This window comes from Aethalodelphis obliquidens, unplaced genomic scaffold (assembly GCF_003676395.1).
Source record: "Aethalodelphis obliquidens isolate GAN/ISIS:26980383/991018 unplaced genomic scaffold, ASM367639v1 scaffold19, whole genome shotgun sequence".
Lineage (NCBI taxonomy): Eukaryota > Metazoa > Chordata > Mammalia > Artiodactyla > Delphinidae > Aethalodelphis > Aethalodelphis obliquidens.
This window is the reverse complement of record NW_020837963.1, coordinates 22,176,530-22,190,196: the sequence shown is the minus strand read 5'-3', so window position 1 is coordinate 22,190,196 and position 13,667 is coordinate 22,176,530. Positions and strand designations below refer to the sequence as shown.

Here is a 13,667-nt window from a genome sequence, read left to right as displayed (position 1 = left end):
TTTTATTTCCAGCCTCTGAAATAAAAACTACTGTAAACTTCGTCCATCGATCAAGAAACCAGGAATTAGAACATGCCAGCATAAAAAGCAAAGAACTTTTAGGTAGAAGGGGCTCTTTTTTAAACAATAGGTACCTAAAGCCAAGCTGAAATCAAACTTCTTCAGTGTAACTGGCTCAGATTTATGACTTCTGTCAGCAGTGTTGGAAGAAACAGTTTAGGTTTTTCCCAGTTATTGTTTAAAACATGTTCTCTCAGGAGTGGTAAGGAACAGATATCGAGATTTTTCTTATACGTCTAAAGAGTTTTGTGGTAGCGAGCCAGTACTAGAGAGGACAATGGGAGGAGGCATGAAATCATTCTGACAGCTATTGCCCCGCCCCTCGATCTGGTCCCCAGACCAGCAGCACCTGCACCTCTGGGAGCTGTCCAGAGTGCTGAAGCAGAATCTGCGTTTGACAATATGATTTGTACGCACATTGTAATTTGAGAAGTACTGGGCTATAGAACTCTTTCCACAGGTCACCATTTCATTCAAGGAAGTGGGAGATGATGCTTGGGACCCATAGGAGGACAAATTAGAAGCCATATTTGTGCAGCTTAAGACTTTGACATAACAAACTGAAGGTTAGAAAGGAAGAAATGTGACGAAAAGGACAAAAACACCTCTAGAAGAATCCTTTCCTTCATTTGGAGAGAGCTAAGATAGAGGTGCTAGTTACATTTGAATATCCTAACCCCTCACCACTAACATGCACATTCCTCAACTGCATTGACTTGAAGAATAAGTGAAAATATGGACAATGTATGTTTGTCCTGACTCCAAACTAGAATTTTATCGAAATGTATAGACAATTACAAATGATATCTCTCTTCATACTTAACATGGTATTTGCACAAAATTAATACTTCTTCTTATCTAAAATAAAATGTTAAAGAGTAGAATCTCTAAGGTCCCTTTCAGCTTTAAGGAATAATCTGGGGCTTCATAAAAATTCTAAGAAGTAGGACTGACACATTTATTTCCAGGTTTTTTTTTTTTCTTTTCTGACATTGTGATATAAGGGACATTATAATAGCATAGACTATAATAGTACAGTCAAAAGACTAAGGGTACAAATTTCAACAATCATGTTATGGCCTGTCATATTCATTTATCACATACTTATCTAGTACTATAAAGCCAGGCTCTGTCTTGGGCCTGGGGATAAAAAGGAGGGAACAATATACATGGCTCATTGCCTCTGAGGCTTTTTAAATGGTGGGGAAGATAAGCATTGTTCAGAAAATGACTCACTCACTGTGGTAAATGCTAGCAGGAAGAAGTACACGGCCAAGAGGAAGGCCATGGAAAGTTACTTCACCTATTTACTCCTCATGTACAAAACGGGGGTGACAAGACCTTGTCACAAGATTGTTTTTATTTTTCTTTTAATCAAATGAAGTAAAGTATGTGACAGTGGGCAGGAAAGGATTAATTCAGCAGGCCTGTGTTGCTCAAACTCTGCACATCTCGAAGAAAAGTCTGTTTGGGGGATGGTCCCTTGGAGGGTTTCTGGAATGCAACCCTGGAGCCTTTGTCATATTCAGTCTGATAAGAGTGTCTCTTGTGCCTGAGGCCTTGAGCCATGCTGTATCGGTCTGACCAGGTAAGTTTATCCTAACAAGGTGGTTCACCATGAATGCCTCTTTTGCTCTGGTGGTGGCTAGCGTCTGAGTGACTGAGGTTGTTCCTGGACCCTGAGGACACTGCATGCCCAACTAGCTGACCCTCAACCAAAACCTCAGACACCAAGGCTCGTGGGGGGCTTCCTTGGTTCACAACACCCTACGCTTACTGTCATGTATCATTGCTGTCCCCGTGTGACTGCACGGGAGGGTGTCTGGAGGCTCGTGCCTGGTCCCTCCTTGTCTGCATCCTTGTGTCTTTTCTCTTTGCTGATTGTAACATGTACCTTTCACTCTAGTAAACCGAAACTGTGTGCATAATAGTTTTTTTCTGAACCTTGCGAGTCTTTCTAGGGAATCATTGAGCCTGAGGATGGTCCTGGAGACTCCGCCACCCAAGACAGCCAGCAGGTGGTAGGTTGTTAATATATTTTGATGTAATAAGAATATTAAAAATCCTAGTCTTTTCCTTAAATGGCTCTTTTTCAAATTCCATTCCTCTAGGAATTTAAGAGGGCATGCTCTCTTTCTTTATCCCACCTCACCATTCCCTTCCAGAATCCCTTGAAATAACAGTACTGCCAGTCTCGTCTCTACTGTGTTCTAACAAGTAAGAAATAACTAGAGTTCCCTGTGAATGTCTGTATTCAGAGGAAACTAAACTCCAGGGAGGCACTCCATTATGTACGGGTCTCAAAGTTCCCTTCAAGCGGAGAAATAATCCTAAAAGATGGTGCCACGGAGGCAACGTCACTTGAGGAAAAGCCCCTACCATGTAATCGCTAGACCACTGCCCTCCTTTTCTTGTCCTTACGTCTCAAACTTAGCTCTTTAGGAAGGAGTGGCATCAGAATTCCAGCCTTTCTTCCAAATGGCAAGCAAAAGAAATTTACCAAGTGAGAAGTTAAGGAAACAGTTTAAGAAATGAAAATGGATACTTTAAAAGAATTCTCTGGGGGTCTTTAGACATAATTTCGCTACAGATGAATTTGTAAACCTCTGGCAATTTTGTCCATCTTCACAGCGTATAATTTCACCCCTGCAGTGAGTTTTGCAGTTTTGTATGTATATTTAGTGACCAAATATTTATCCTCCATGCACACAGAAATTTTAAACTCTCAGCAATGGTGTAAAGCAGGAGCACTTTCCTGAAAGCCAGTGGTGTTTCTATTCATTATTTACATTTTAATGTTTAATTACAGAAATTAATGAAATTCTTCAAAGCACAGCTCTTCTGCAGAGCAGTGAAACCCCATTAACAATTCTTTCCTGATAACAGTTTAATCTTTATTGTCATTTAACAATGCTAGCATTTTACTTTTTTTTTTAGCAGCTTTGAAAAGGCTGAAGTTTCTGTCTAAAGCTCTAGTGAGTCAGACGTTGATCCGTAGTAAAAAATTACAAGCAAAATGGACAAACAGACGAAAGCAACAGTAAAGCAAGTCCAGAAACAGACCCAGTTCATATGGGAGTTCAATATGTGGTGAAAGTGTTGTCTCAAATCTGTGAGGGAAAGCTGGACTAGTCAATAAACCGTGTTTGGACAACAGCCATCTGGAAAAATATTTGGATCCATGTTTCTACCTCCACTGATATAAACTCCAGAGAAAGCAAAAACAAAACCAAAAAAGTACCAGAAGAAAGTAGGAAAGAATTCCTATATAAACTCAGAAAATGGAGGGGGTTTCAAGCTACGATCCAAGGCAAAAAGTGACAAAAGATTGATAAATCTGCCTGTGAACAATGAAAAAAATAAGTAAGAAATCATAAGATAGCAAATGGCAAATTCAAAACTAGGAAAAATATTTGAAACTCACAACACTGATAATTTCTGATACCTGTAAGTTAGGTATAATATCAGTACTTTTTTCATTGGGTTGTTTGATCATTAAATGAATTAATATATGTAAATATTAAAACAGTGTTTGTAACTTATTAATATGAAATAGTACTTCTGTTATTATTACTACTACTACTACCCAAATAGTTAGATACCTAAAACATATTGCTAAGCTAGTAAAGGAGAATATAATGTATATAGTGTGCTAACAGTTTTGTAAAAAAGTATGTGGGGAAGAATTTATATACATCTTTGCTTATATGTACATTAAACTCCGGAGGAATGCACAAGAAACTAGTAACCGTGTTATTTGCTGGGGGGAAGTGAACGTGACAGGTGGTCTATGAGTACGGGAGGGACACTTCTTGCTGATTCTTCTTTATGTAAACCATCAAATTAAATAAAGGAATGCTATGGATTTATTAATTGAATTTAATTAACTAAAATTAAACCACATTAAAATTTAAAGTAAAGGTCTGAGGACCCTCACAGGGTTTTTGTGAAGATGTCGTGTTTATGATGTGCCCAGCTCTGTCTCTGTCCCTTAGCAAATAACAGGCTGCCCTCGGTATTCGCGGGGGACTGGCTCCAGGGCTGGATAGCAGAATCCGAGGACGCTCAAGCCCCTCGTATAAAGTGATGTAGTACACTTGGCCCTCAGTATCAGCGGTTCTGCATCTGCAGGTCAACGCTCAGTTGGTTAAATCTGCAGATGTGGAACCCACGGATACTGAGTGCCGACCGTACACTTATACTGTTAAACTTATACAACACTGTACTGATGATCTAAGGGCCTCCCTTCCAGTTTAAACACACACACACACACACACACACACAGTATATATATTTATATATACATTTAATCTCTTTCCAGTATAGCACAGGCATCTGATCTGATTTTCAAGGGACCAGGATTATGGAGAGTTCTGGTTTGTAAAGCGTTGAAACAATACCCACAGCAATGAGGAGAATGATAACAGCTAGCTTTCGGGGAGCACCTACTAGTGCCAGGCATGGTGATAAATGCTGTGTATGCACTGAGCTTCACAACACCCTACAAAGCTCTCACTGCTTCCGTTTTACAGAAAACACCATGCTAAGGAGGCTAATAGATTTGCCCAAGGTCATTAAAATTGATGTGGTCGAGCTGTGGTCTGAACGTAGCCGTGTGATTTTGGAGCGTAAGCTCATCATCACTAAGCCCAGTTGCATTCATTCAAGATAAGAAGCAGAAAAGCACGCATAATTCTTTGATTAGGAACATTTCTGTAACAGGGAAACAGAGCTAGGACAGGGCTCGGGATAAAATATTTTGAAAGCTCTCTCCTTCTTTGCTGCTGTTTCTTTTCTGTCAAATCAGGTTCCCAAGACACATACCTCAATGGCATCTGTGCACCCTTAAAATGCACATGAAGGTAAATCAATCAAAATTGTTGAATTGGACTCAAACATGCCCTGGACTCCCAACTTCAAGTCAAGTCCTTCATAAGGAGGAAGATTTAGCAGAACATCTGCCATCCTCTCTGCCTCCTGACTGGACTACTGGACTATGCCTCCTGACTGGACTATGTTCCTAAACACTTAATGCATATGGTGCCTGTTCTTGCTTATCTCACTGTTGGAACCTTAGGGCTACAATGCTGTCCCTCAAACAATTTGAGAGACTCGATCCTACAAGGAGATCTTGATTTTAGTCCAGGCTCTGCTGCAAATTAGCTTGAAATGCCATTTTGATCCTTTATAAAATTGAGTTTCAATGAAAGAATTGATATAAATGATCTCTAATGTACAAATTTCTTCCAAAATTCTACAATTCCTCCACCTGTGTACTCAGTGATGAGTACAAATTATAATCACATTAACTAAAATATCTCCATCTTTACACATATTTTCAAATTTTCATATTATTCTATTTTATTTACATTTTCTTACTGCCAAGTGTTCTCTTTTGGTTTTTCACCTCAATGAAAAAGCCAGTTGAGTCTCCCTGAAGCAGTCTGAAGTTCCGGTTTTACTAAATCCTTGAGAAAATATACATATAAGATGTTCTTCTCCTTACCTTCCTTCTTGACTCAAAAATTGAGAATTGAAAAATCTACCAGGTGAAGACGTAAATAAACCATAGGACTTTAGTTGCTATTTAATTACCTCAAAGCATGATCATAGATTATTAACATTATCATTATACTCTTACATTGTGTTTATGAAGGTTTAGCGGGAAAAAAAGCATTTTAAAAGGTTTACAGCTAATTTTATATGCATCCAGTGGCTTTATTGTAAAAATATTGCATACTCCTTGAGGATTAGGAGTTTTAACATCTGTAACCCCCAAGTGTCAACCACAAAAAGCACCCGATGCACTCCAAAAATGTTTGTTGACTGAAACGACTTGAAAATTAGCATTATGATGGCTTCCTGACAGGTAATGAAATTGTAGTTCTGGATAGCAAAAAAAAAAAAAGCAAAATAAAATATCAAAGAAAGAAATTTTCTTTGAAGAATGACCCCATAGTGTTAACATTTTCTTCTGAAAGGAGTAGACCAAACAATCCAAAGGAAAACAGAGCTGATACGTTCTTATGTTCCCAGCTGATACACACTTGATCTGTCTTAATATTGTGTGAGGGAGGCTGTGTGTATATCATATGAAACAACCCAAACCTATTTTTGTAGGAAGAGCTAAAGACAAAACAAGTCAAGCAAAAGTTTCAATTCTGTCATTTAGAAATTATATTCCCTTTTTAAAGTGAATTTGCCAAGTTACGACTGGAAGATTTTTAAAATTATCATGCAAGTTACTAATATTTAGACACTGAATTGCAAGAGTTTTCCTTCTCTTACCATTTTGAGGGGAGCCTAAAAATGAAATAATTATATTCCCTTAGAGCAAAAGAGCATGTAATCAGTGTTTAAAATTACATTTTGTTCTCTTTTTGCTCTAAATATAGTTAATTAAGGTAATTTTTAAATTATTTGAAAGATACTTTTGTTGTCTCAAGTGACTACAGAGGAAAGTGTTTAAATTATAGCCAAAATAGAAAAAAATTAAGACTATACTTTATTTTATGATGGTTATATTGTCTTTTCTTCTTCGCTTATATTTATTCAGTCATTGATTTTTTTGGACATCAGCCAATAATGTGTCAGGCCCTGTATTAGCTTCTAGACTATATTTAAAAAATCATATTTAATAATATAATTAAATAATAAACATAAATATAAATATATATAATTAAATAATAATAAATAAATATAATTAAATAAATATAAATATAAATAATTAAATAAATATAATTAAATAATAATAATTAAATAATAAACATTAACTCATGAATTGCATTTGTTCTCATTATCTATCTATCTACCCATCTTTCTATGTGTTTACTTTTTCATTTAAACACTCAGTAAATGAGTAGATGGCTATATGAAATACATAACACAATTACACATTTTGAAGAATTGAACTGGTTATCCTTATTGTGTTAAAATTTTCTCTAGAGGTTTTAGGTTGACAGATCATTGATAGAGTATAACTTTTACTCTTTTACTGCCATTACCAAAACAAACCACCGGGTAAAATGGTACAAAACATATCATTCTAAGGTAGAATATTACATCCTTTGTAATACCAATCAGGGAGAATACTGATTGGTATTACAAAGGATGTGGGCATATGTGTCTACTACAGCTTTTTCATTTGTTTAGAAACAGAAATTAAAATTAATGCCATAGTAAAAAATGAATATACTTAAATTTAAAAAATTAAAGAATTTCAAATGCAATTACTTAGTTTTTTTTTATAATTTCAAATGTCATCATTCCAGGTTAGTAAATTTTAAACCTTAATTTTTAAACTTCACTTAAACTTTAAATTGTTTTCTTTAAAAGTATCTGAATTGAACATATAGTGAACAGACAATCTGAATCACCTTCAAAGTAGAACCCGCCTGCCAATGCAGGGGACACATGTTCAAGCCCTGGTCTGGGAAGATCCCACATGCCACAGAGCAACTAAGCCCATGTGCCACAACTACTGAGCCTGCACTCTAGAGCCCACGAGACACAGCTACTGAGACTGCATGCCACAACTACTGAAGCCTGTGTGCCTAGAACACATGCTCTGCAACAAGAGAAGCCACAACAATGAGAAGCTCGCTTACTACAAGGAAGAGTAGCCCCCACTCGCCGCAACTAGAGAAAGCCTGCATGCAGCAACGAAGACCCAACGCAGCCATAAATAAATTAATTAATTAATTAAAAAAAAACAAAGAATGAAATTTAAAAAAATCACATTAATTCAAAAAGCTCCTCAAAAATCTAGAGACAAAGGAGATACAAGTCATCATTCCTTAAAGGAGATGACTCCTGGGAATACATTCCTTTTAATGTTTGAACAGGTTTTCAATCTCCACCTCTGATCCATCTTCACTTCCAGTCTATGTCAAAGTCTCTAGATTCCTACACACATCAAGTCATGGGACGATGCAAATGACAAAAAGAAACACTGATATTGAAAGATGTCAAATGGAAGTTGTATAAATGAAAAAACTTATTAGTAATCCTTTTCTTACCCATTTTTGAGTGTCAGTATTCCTGTTTTTAAAGTAAGGAGGTTTGGCTAAATGATTGTTAAGATCCCTTTCAAATACAGAAGCAGTTCATAACTAAGCTTACAGATCCATTTAAGTGGTTAGTTAGCTTTAAACTTCATCTATTTATGCTTGTATTTCAAAAGGCAGCCAGTGTCTTTAAAACATGATGTACTGTGTTGTGTTACCTTAGTCGTGCCTTGGGTACTTTTCCTTTTCCTGCTTAACAACTTCTAGGTAAGGGAAAAGAGAATGGAGTTAATCAAAGTCATCTTGCTGTCCAGGAGTTCATGAGACAGGGATGTGCAGAAGATCAGCATGAACATATAGTTCATATCAAGGTTCATTTACACCCATCTCAGATCCATTCAGTCTATCATTTATCGAGCTCTAATGTCACATGGTTGCTCTTGGAAATTCTCACTCAAACTCTCTGGCTTACATCCTGATATCACCTCTACAGTCAACAGCCCACTCTTTAAGGCAAGTACGATGGATAATTTTTTGTGTCGACTTGACCAGGCCATAGGTGCCTAGACATTTGGCTAAACATTATTCTGGGTGTGTGTGCGAGGGTGTTTCTGGATGAGATTAACATTTGACTCAGTGGACTGAATAAAGCAGATTGCCTTCCCCAATGTGAGTGCACCTCATCCAATCCATTGGAGGCCTGAACAGCCCAAAAGGTGGGATGTCTTGAATGACATCCACAAGGGAGTTCAAACTTTTTTTTTTTTTTTGCGGTACGCGGGCCTCTCACTATCATGGCCTCTCCCGTTGCGGAGCACAGGTTCCGGACGTGCAGGCTCAGCGGCCATGGCTCACGGGCCCAGCCACTCTGTGGCATGTGGGATCTTCACGGACCGGGGCACGAACCCGTGTCCCCTGCATCGGCAGGCGGACTCTCAACCACTTTGCCACCAGGGAAGCCCTATTTTACTTTCCTTAATGGTCAAAGCCCTTGGCTAGTTACTGTAAATACCTATCATGGATCAAGCTCCACGTGCTCATTTGAAACGCTATCTTCGCAATGAACAAAAGATCATTTGCTGCTAAGTAATATCTATATGATTCCATTTTTCTTATCACATATAAGGATGTTACAGAATCTCAATTATATAACATTCTGTGTTGCTTTGCTGTCTACCATTCTAAATGCTTGAGCCATAGAGTTATCTTATGTTTATATAATTCATACTATTTTTTTCCATCTAGGGATTGATGACTGGTTCCAATTCCCAAGGATTGCCTGTCTTGCTATTTTCATTAGGATTTTCCACAGATTAAAGGTGAGAAGGAATTAGCAAGGTACCAAACAAGGGAGGATTGAAAGGCGTATCTCCTCTGTTTCTTTTCAATTCGTGTTTATGTCAAAGGAAGCAGTCAACGTTTGGGGATCAGGGTTAAGAGCCCCAGCAGCCCTGGGTTGCGTGGACGGCAGCCACAGGGATAAGATGATGCCCTGGGCAGGCACCCAGGATCCTGGGGAAGCACTGAGGATCCAAACAGCTCTGGCTCAGCTTGGAGGCCTTGGAAAAGTCACCTGACCCCTAAGTCTTCAGCTGCTCGTCTATGAAACCATTTGGCTTACATACCTTATAGGATTGCTACGAGGATCAAAATGGGAAAGCATCATGAAAACTGTCAAGTACTACGCAATGAAGGATATTATTAGTGTGATTACGGGAGCTGGTTTGGCCAGGGCACTCCTGCATCCGGAGAGCTCCAACTTCCTCCTTAGCGACGCCTCCTGGCTGCTTTTGAACATCACCAACCTCTGCTGCATCCCCCGATGATGCTGCTGCATTTTCTATGTTTGGAGGCGGCACTTCCTGTTCTCAAACTGTGACCTGTAAGGCCTCTGGCAGGCCCAGTCGCGCCCTGGCGTGTACTCAGTTCAACTAGCAATTGTCCTTGTGGGAGAATCTGCCTGTGAAAAACGGCTTCCTCTGGTAAAGTGGCAGCTTTCCATGGGGGAAATCGGCCTTCTGCTTTCACCAACACAGACAATGTTGGAGAAGGGAAGGAAAAACACTTTGTTATTTCATTAGCTCATGTAAAGGTCATTTGTCAACCTGTTTCTCCTGCAGTGGAAAGTTTTGATTATATAGCTCTAGTAATGTTGCCTTTTTTGGAAATTCATTTTGTTCTCAAGGGCTGTGTTGTCTTCCCCCTGCACCGAGTTTCATTATATTTAGTGCAGTGTGTAAATGATGTAGTTAGAATTGCAGGCAAAATGACCCATTACTATACCTATTGTCAGCTTCCTGCATATTCATCGCGACTGGCATGAACGGAACGGCTTAGTTTCTATTGTAGATTTGGTGACTATGTATTTTTCTCTGGGGTTCCATTTAAAATACGGCAATTTACCTTGGCATGAAGAGTAAGAAAACAATTTCTTTTAGTGAGAATAATTTCTTTAGGGTTTCTAAGTTATTGTGGGGTTCATTTTGAACCAGTTTTACAGGTAAATAGACCAATGACATATATTTCCTCAGGATACTATGTTGTCATTTTAGATTTCAGTGCTAAATATTTGTTATTAATATTTTAATGAACATAAATGTGATTGAATTTAAATTTGGAAATATCAAGTATTTTGCTCTTCATGCAAACACATGGCAAAGGAAATAATAATTTACCATTTAAATCTTCTAGTTGAAAAAAAAGCGTTCTGGATTCAGGCTCTATAGTGACAGATGTCTTCTCTGGATGTGCTAAAAATGACCTATGTGACCTTGAATGTATTGACTGTTCTCTACTTGTACCCTGATACCCATTCTCTATCTTTTTTCTAACGTGTCTGTCTGGCATTGTGCCCTGGGAAGCTGACTTCTACAGGTTCAGGCTTACTTGCCTCCTGGTTTGGCCAGAGGAGGGTGTTGACAGAAGCCAGTAGAACTGGAAGGAGAACAGAGGTCTTTTTCCACCTGTCCTTCCCGTCTCAACACTGTAGTTTTGACAGTGTTCCTTCTTCCAAGGATCTAAGTTCTTTCTGGGCTCTGGCTTCCTTGCTCCTTCAGGCCTGGGGTAGGGACAAGCTTCTCTGTTACTAGTCTCGGGGTGCTCTACCACCCCCTGTTTGTTCCCTAATCATACCCTCACCTTTTAAAATAATTCCTACCCTGGATTCTTCTCAAACCCTTTGAGTAGGTCACTTCTTTATTGCTGGGTCTAAACTTAATTTATAACAAGTTTCTTCATCTCTCTGAGTCTGTTCTCTCATTTATAAAAGAAGGAAAAGAATATTTATCCAGTACATCTCAGAAGACTGTTATGATGAGCAGGAATAAGGATGGAGATAATAATAGTGATAATAATAATACCTGGCCTGCACTATGTATCTACTGAAAAGCTCACCCTCTACCCATGATACTGTTTCCTGTGGAATGGAAAAACGGCCACAAACTACTTCCCATCCCGGGTTTGTGCCCTTGCCACGTGCCGTTAATACTCTTCGCATCAAAGGTGGCATTTTCATACATCCTCTGATTCTCTGCCAACCTGTGGCTTGCCTTGGCCACTGGTAAAATGAGATGCCATCAGCAGCTGACCAAGGGCTTGTGCTTTGGAACCTTGCCACCGTGTGAACAAGACGAGGAAGCCTGCTGGATAACAAGAGACACAGGTCCCCATCATGCTCATCTGGTCACTGATCCCCTAGACTGGTAGGAGACACCTTATTAGGTCATCCAGTCTCCAGCCAAGCTGCTACCTGACTGCAGGAGAATGTGCAAGCCCAGCCAAGATCAGCGGGCCTGGACCCGTTGAGCAGATTGATGACCTACAGACTCATGGACATAAATGGCTGTTGTTTACCATTAGAGTTAGGTGAGTTGTTACACAGCAACAGACAGTGGATAGAACCATTCTTTGCAAATAAGAAAAATACGACAGTTATTTTAAAATATTATGTTATATAAATGAGTGACTTGTATCATACATTATTATAATCAGTATGTTATGATGGCAGAAAAACAGGTGCTCCAGGAAGGTCTTGGGGTGCTGTGCTTTTTGGAGTCTCTACAGCAGCAGACCAGAGCACCAACGCAGGCGCACTGGAAGTTAAGCAGAGGGAAACTGTTTATCATCTGAGTTTCCAAAGGCATGCTGGCCATGAGTGTCAACAGATGATGTTGCATATTAGTTAGAATTAGAAATTAAAAAAATTATATGATAAAAACCAAAAAAGAGAGAATTAGATGGCAGAAAAGAAGTAAGTTTTGTGGACTAGAGTCTTAGGAGAGAGAGAGCACAGGATTCAAACACACCAGAGCCTTGGCTCAGAAGACGTCTCATGCTGGGTCAAAGAGTGTATCTGGATGGAAGCTAATGCCACAGGATCTTGTGTCTGGGACAGGAGGGTTAGCCTCAGCTCAAACAGAATATGACAAGAGAGGTTATCCAGATACTCTTCTATCCCGAGGCATGACTGCCTGGGGAGGAGGCCCTCAACTGTGTGCAGTCCTTAAGGATCCTTCAGAAAACTGCAGTAATGACCATGCAGAGAAGTTCAAGAGTTGCATTTTTAAAAAATGGATGCTTGGTACATTCAAAATATCACGCTTATCCAGTCTGTGTCGAGGCTGAGAGAAGTACCAAGGAGAAGGGCATTTTGGGGAGAAGACATGGTACTTGTCTCTGAAGCTGGGTCACCAATGTTCTCCAAGCTTTAGATCAAAGGCTGAGACATGAGGCTGACATTGGTGCTGATGCCTGTACATCAAGGAGGAGTTGCTAGGCTCTTTGAGGGTACTCATTTGAAGATAAGAATAATAACTTACTTGGATCACACCCTCTCATAAATATGGACTGAAAGTTCAAAGGTGTGTGACTATGTCCCTAAAGAACATATTAAGAGTAGCACAGCTTTCAGCAGTGACCCAGACCCAAACCTATGATTTCATTGCATTATGTGGAATTAAATTAAGATCTCCACTGAAAAGAGGTATAAAACAACACCATCTCTTTTTTGAGGGAGATTTTCATTTCCCCCGAGTTACCATAATATTCCAAATCCATAGGTACCCTTGAACTGACCATTTTTATTCAAAAAATTCTCTTATAATTTAAGCCTCTTTGTTTAAAGACAGATCAAACATGTTTTCCAATATATCCATAGCTCTCACTATAGAGAATAAACTTTCAATGATCCTTTGACTTCATTCTATTTAAAAAGACAACACTGTTTACATTATTTATATTTTTATGTTGTCTTTTGTAACCACAAGAAAAATCATTCTTTGGTGGTTATTTTCTCTATTTTTTTTGTTCTCATCAATAAATATATGAAATACATATTTTAAGTAAATTCATAATAATGCTTCCACTTCATTCAAAAAATTCCTTCCAAGGGAGCCAGCTTAGGAAAGCTTTGTTTTTCCAAAAAATTTTTGGAAGCTTTTTTTTCCCAAAAAATTAGCATTTTTTGGTGGATGACTAGTGTCAAGACAGAGAGATGAAAATGCTTATTGCAATTAGAGAATACACCTGAATGTGCGCTGCACGCAACAGCACAACGCGATGGAAGAAAGTAAATTAAATTTACTTTTTTGTTTTAGACAACCA

The 13,667-nt window shown here is 38.8% G+C and overlaps 1 protein-coding gene across 1 annotated transcript in view; it reads right to left on the bottom strand.

The window, feature by feature from the left end:
• The window catches only part of DOK6 (docking protein 6), a 396,863-nt gene that overhangs the window by 79,249 nt on the left and 303,947 nt on the right, over positions 1-13,667 (bottom strand). The window lies entirely within an intron of this gene.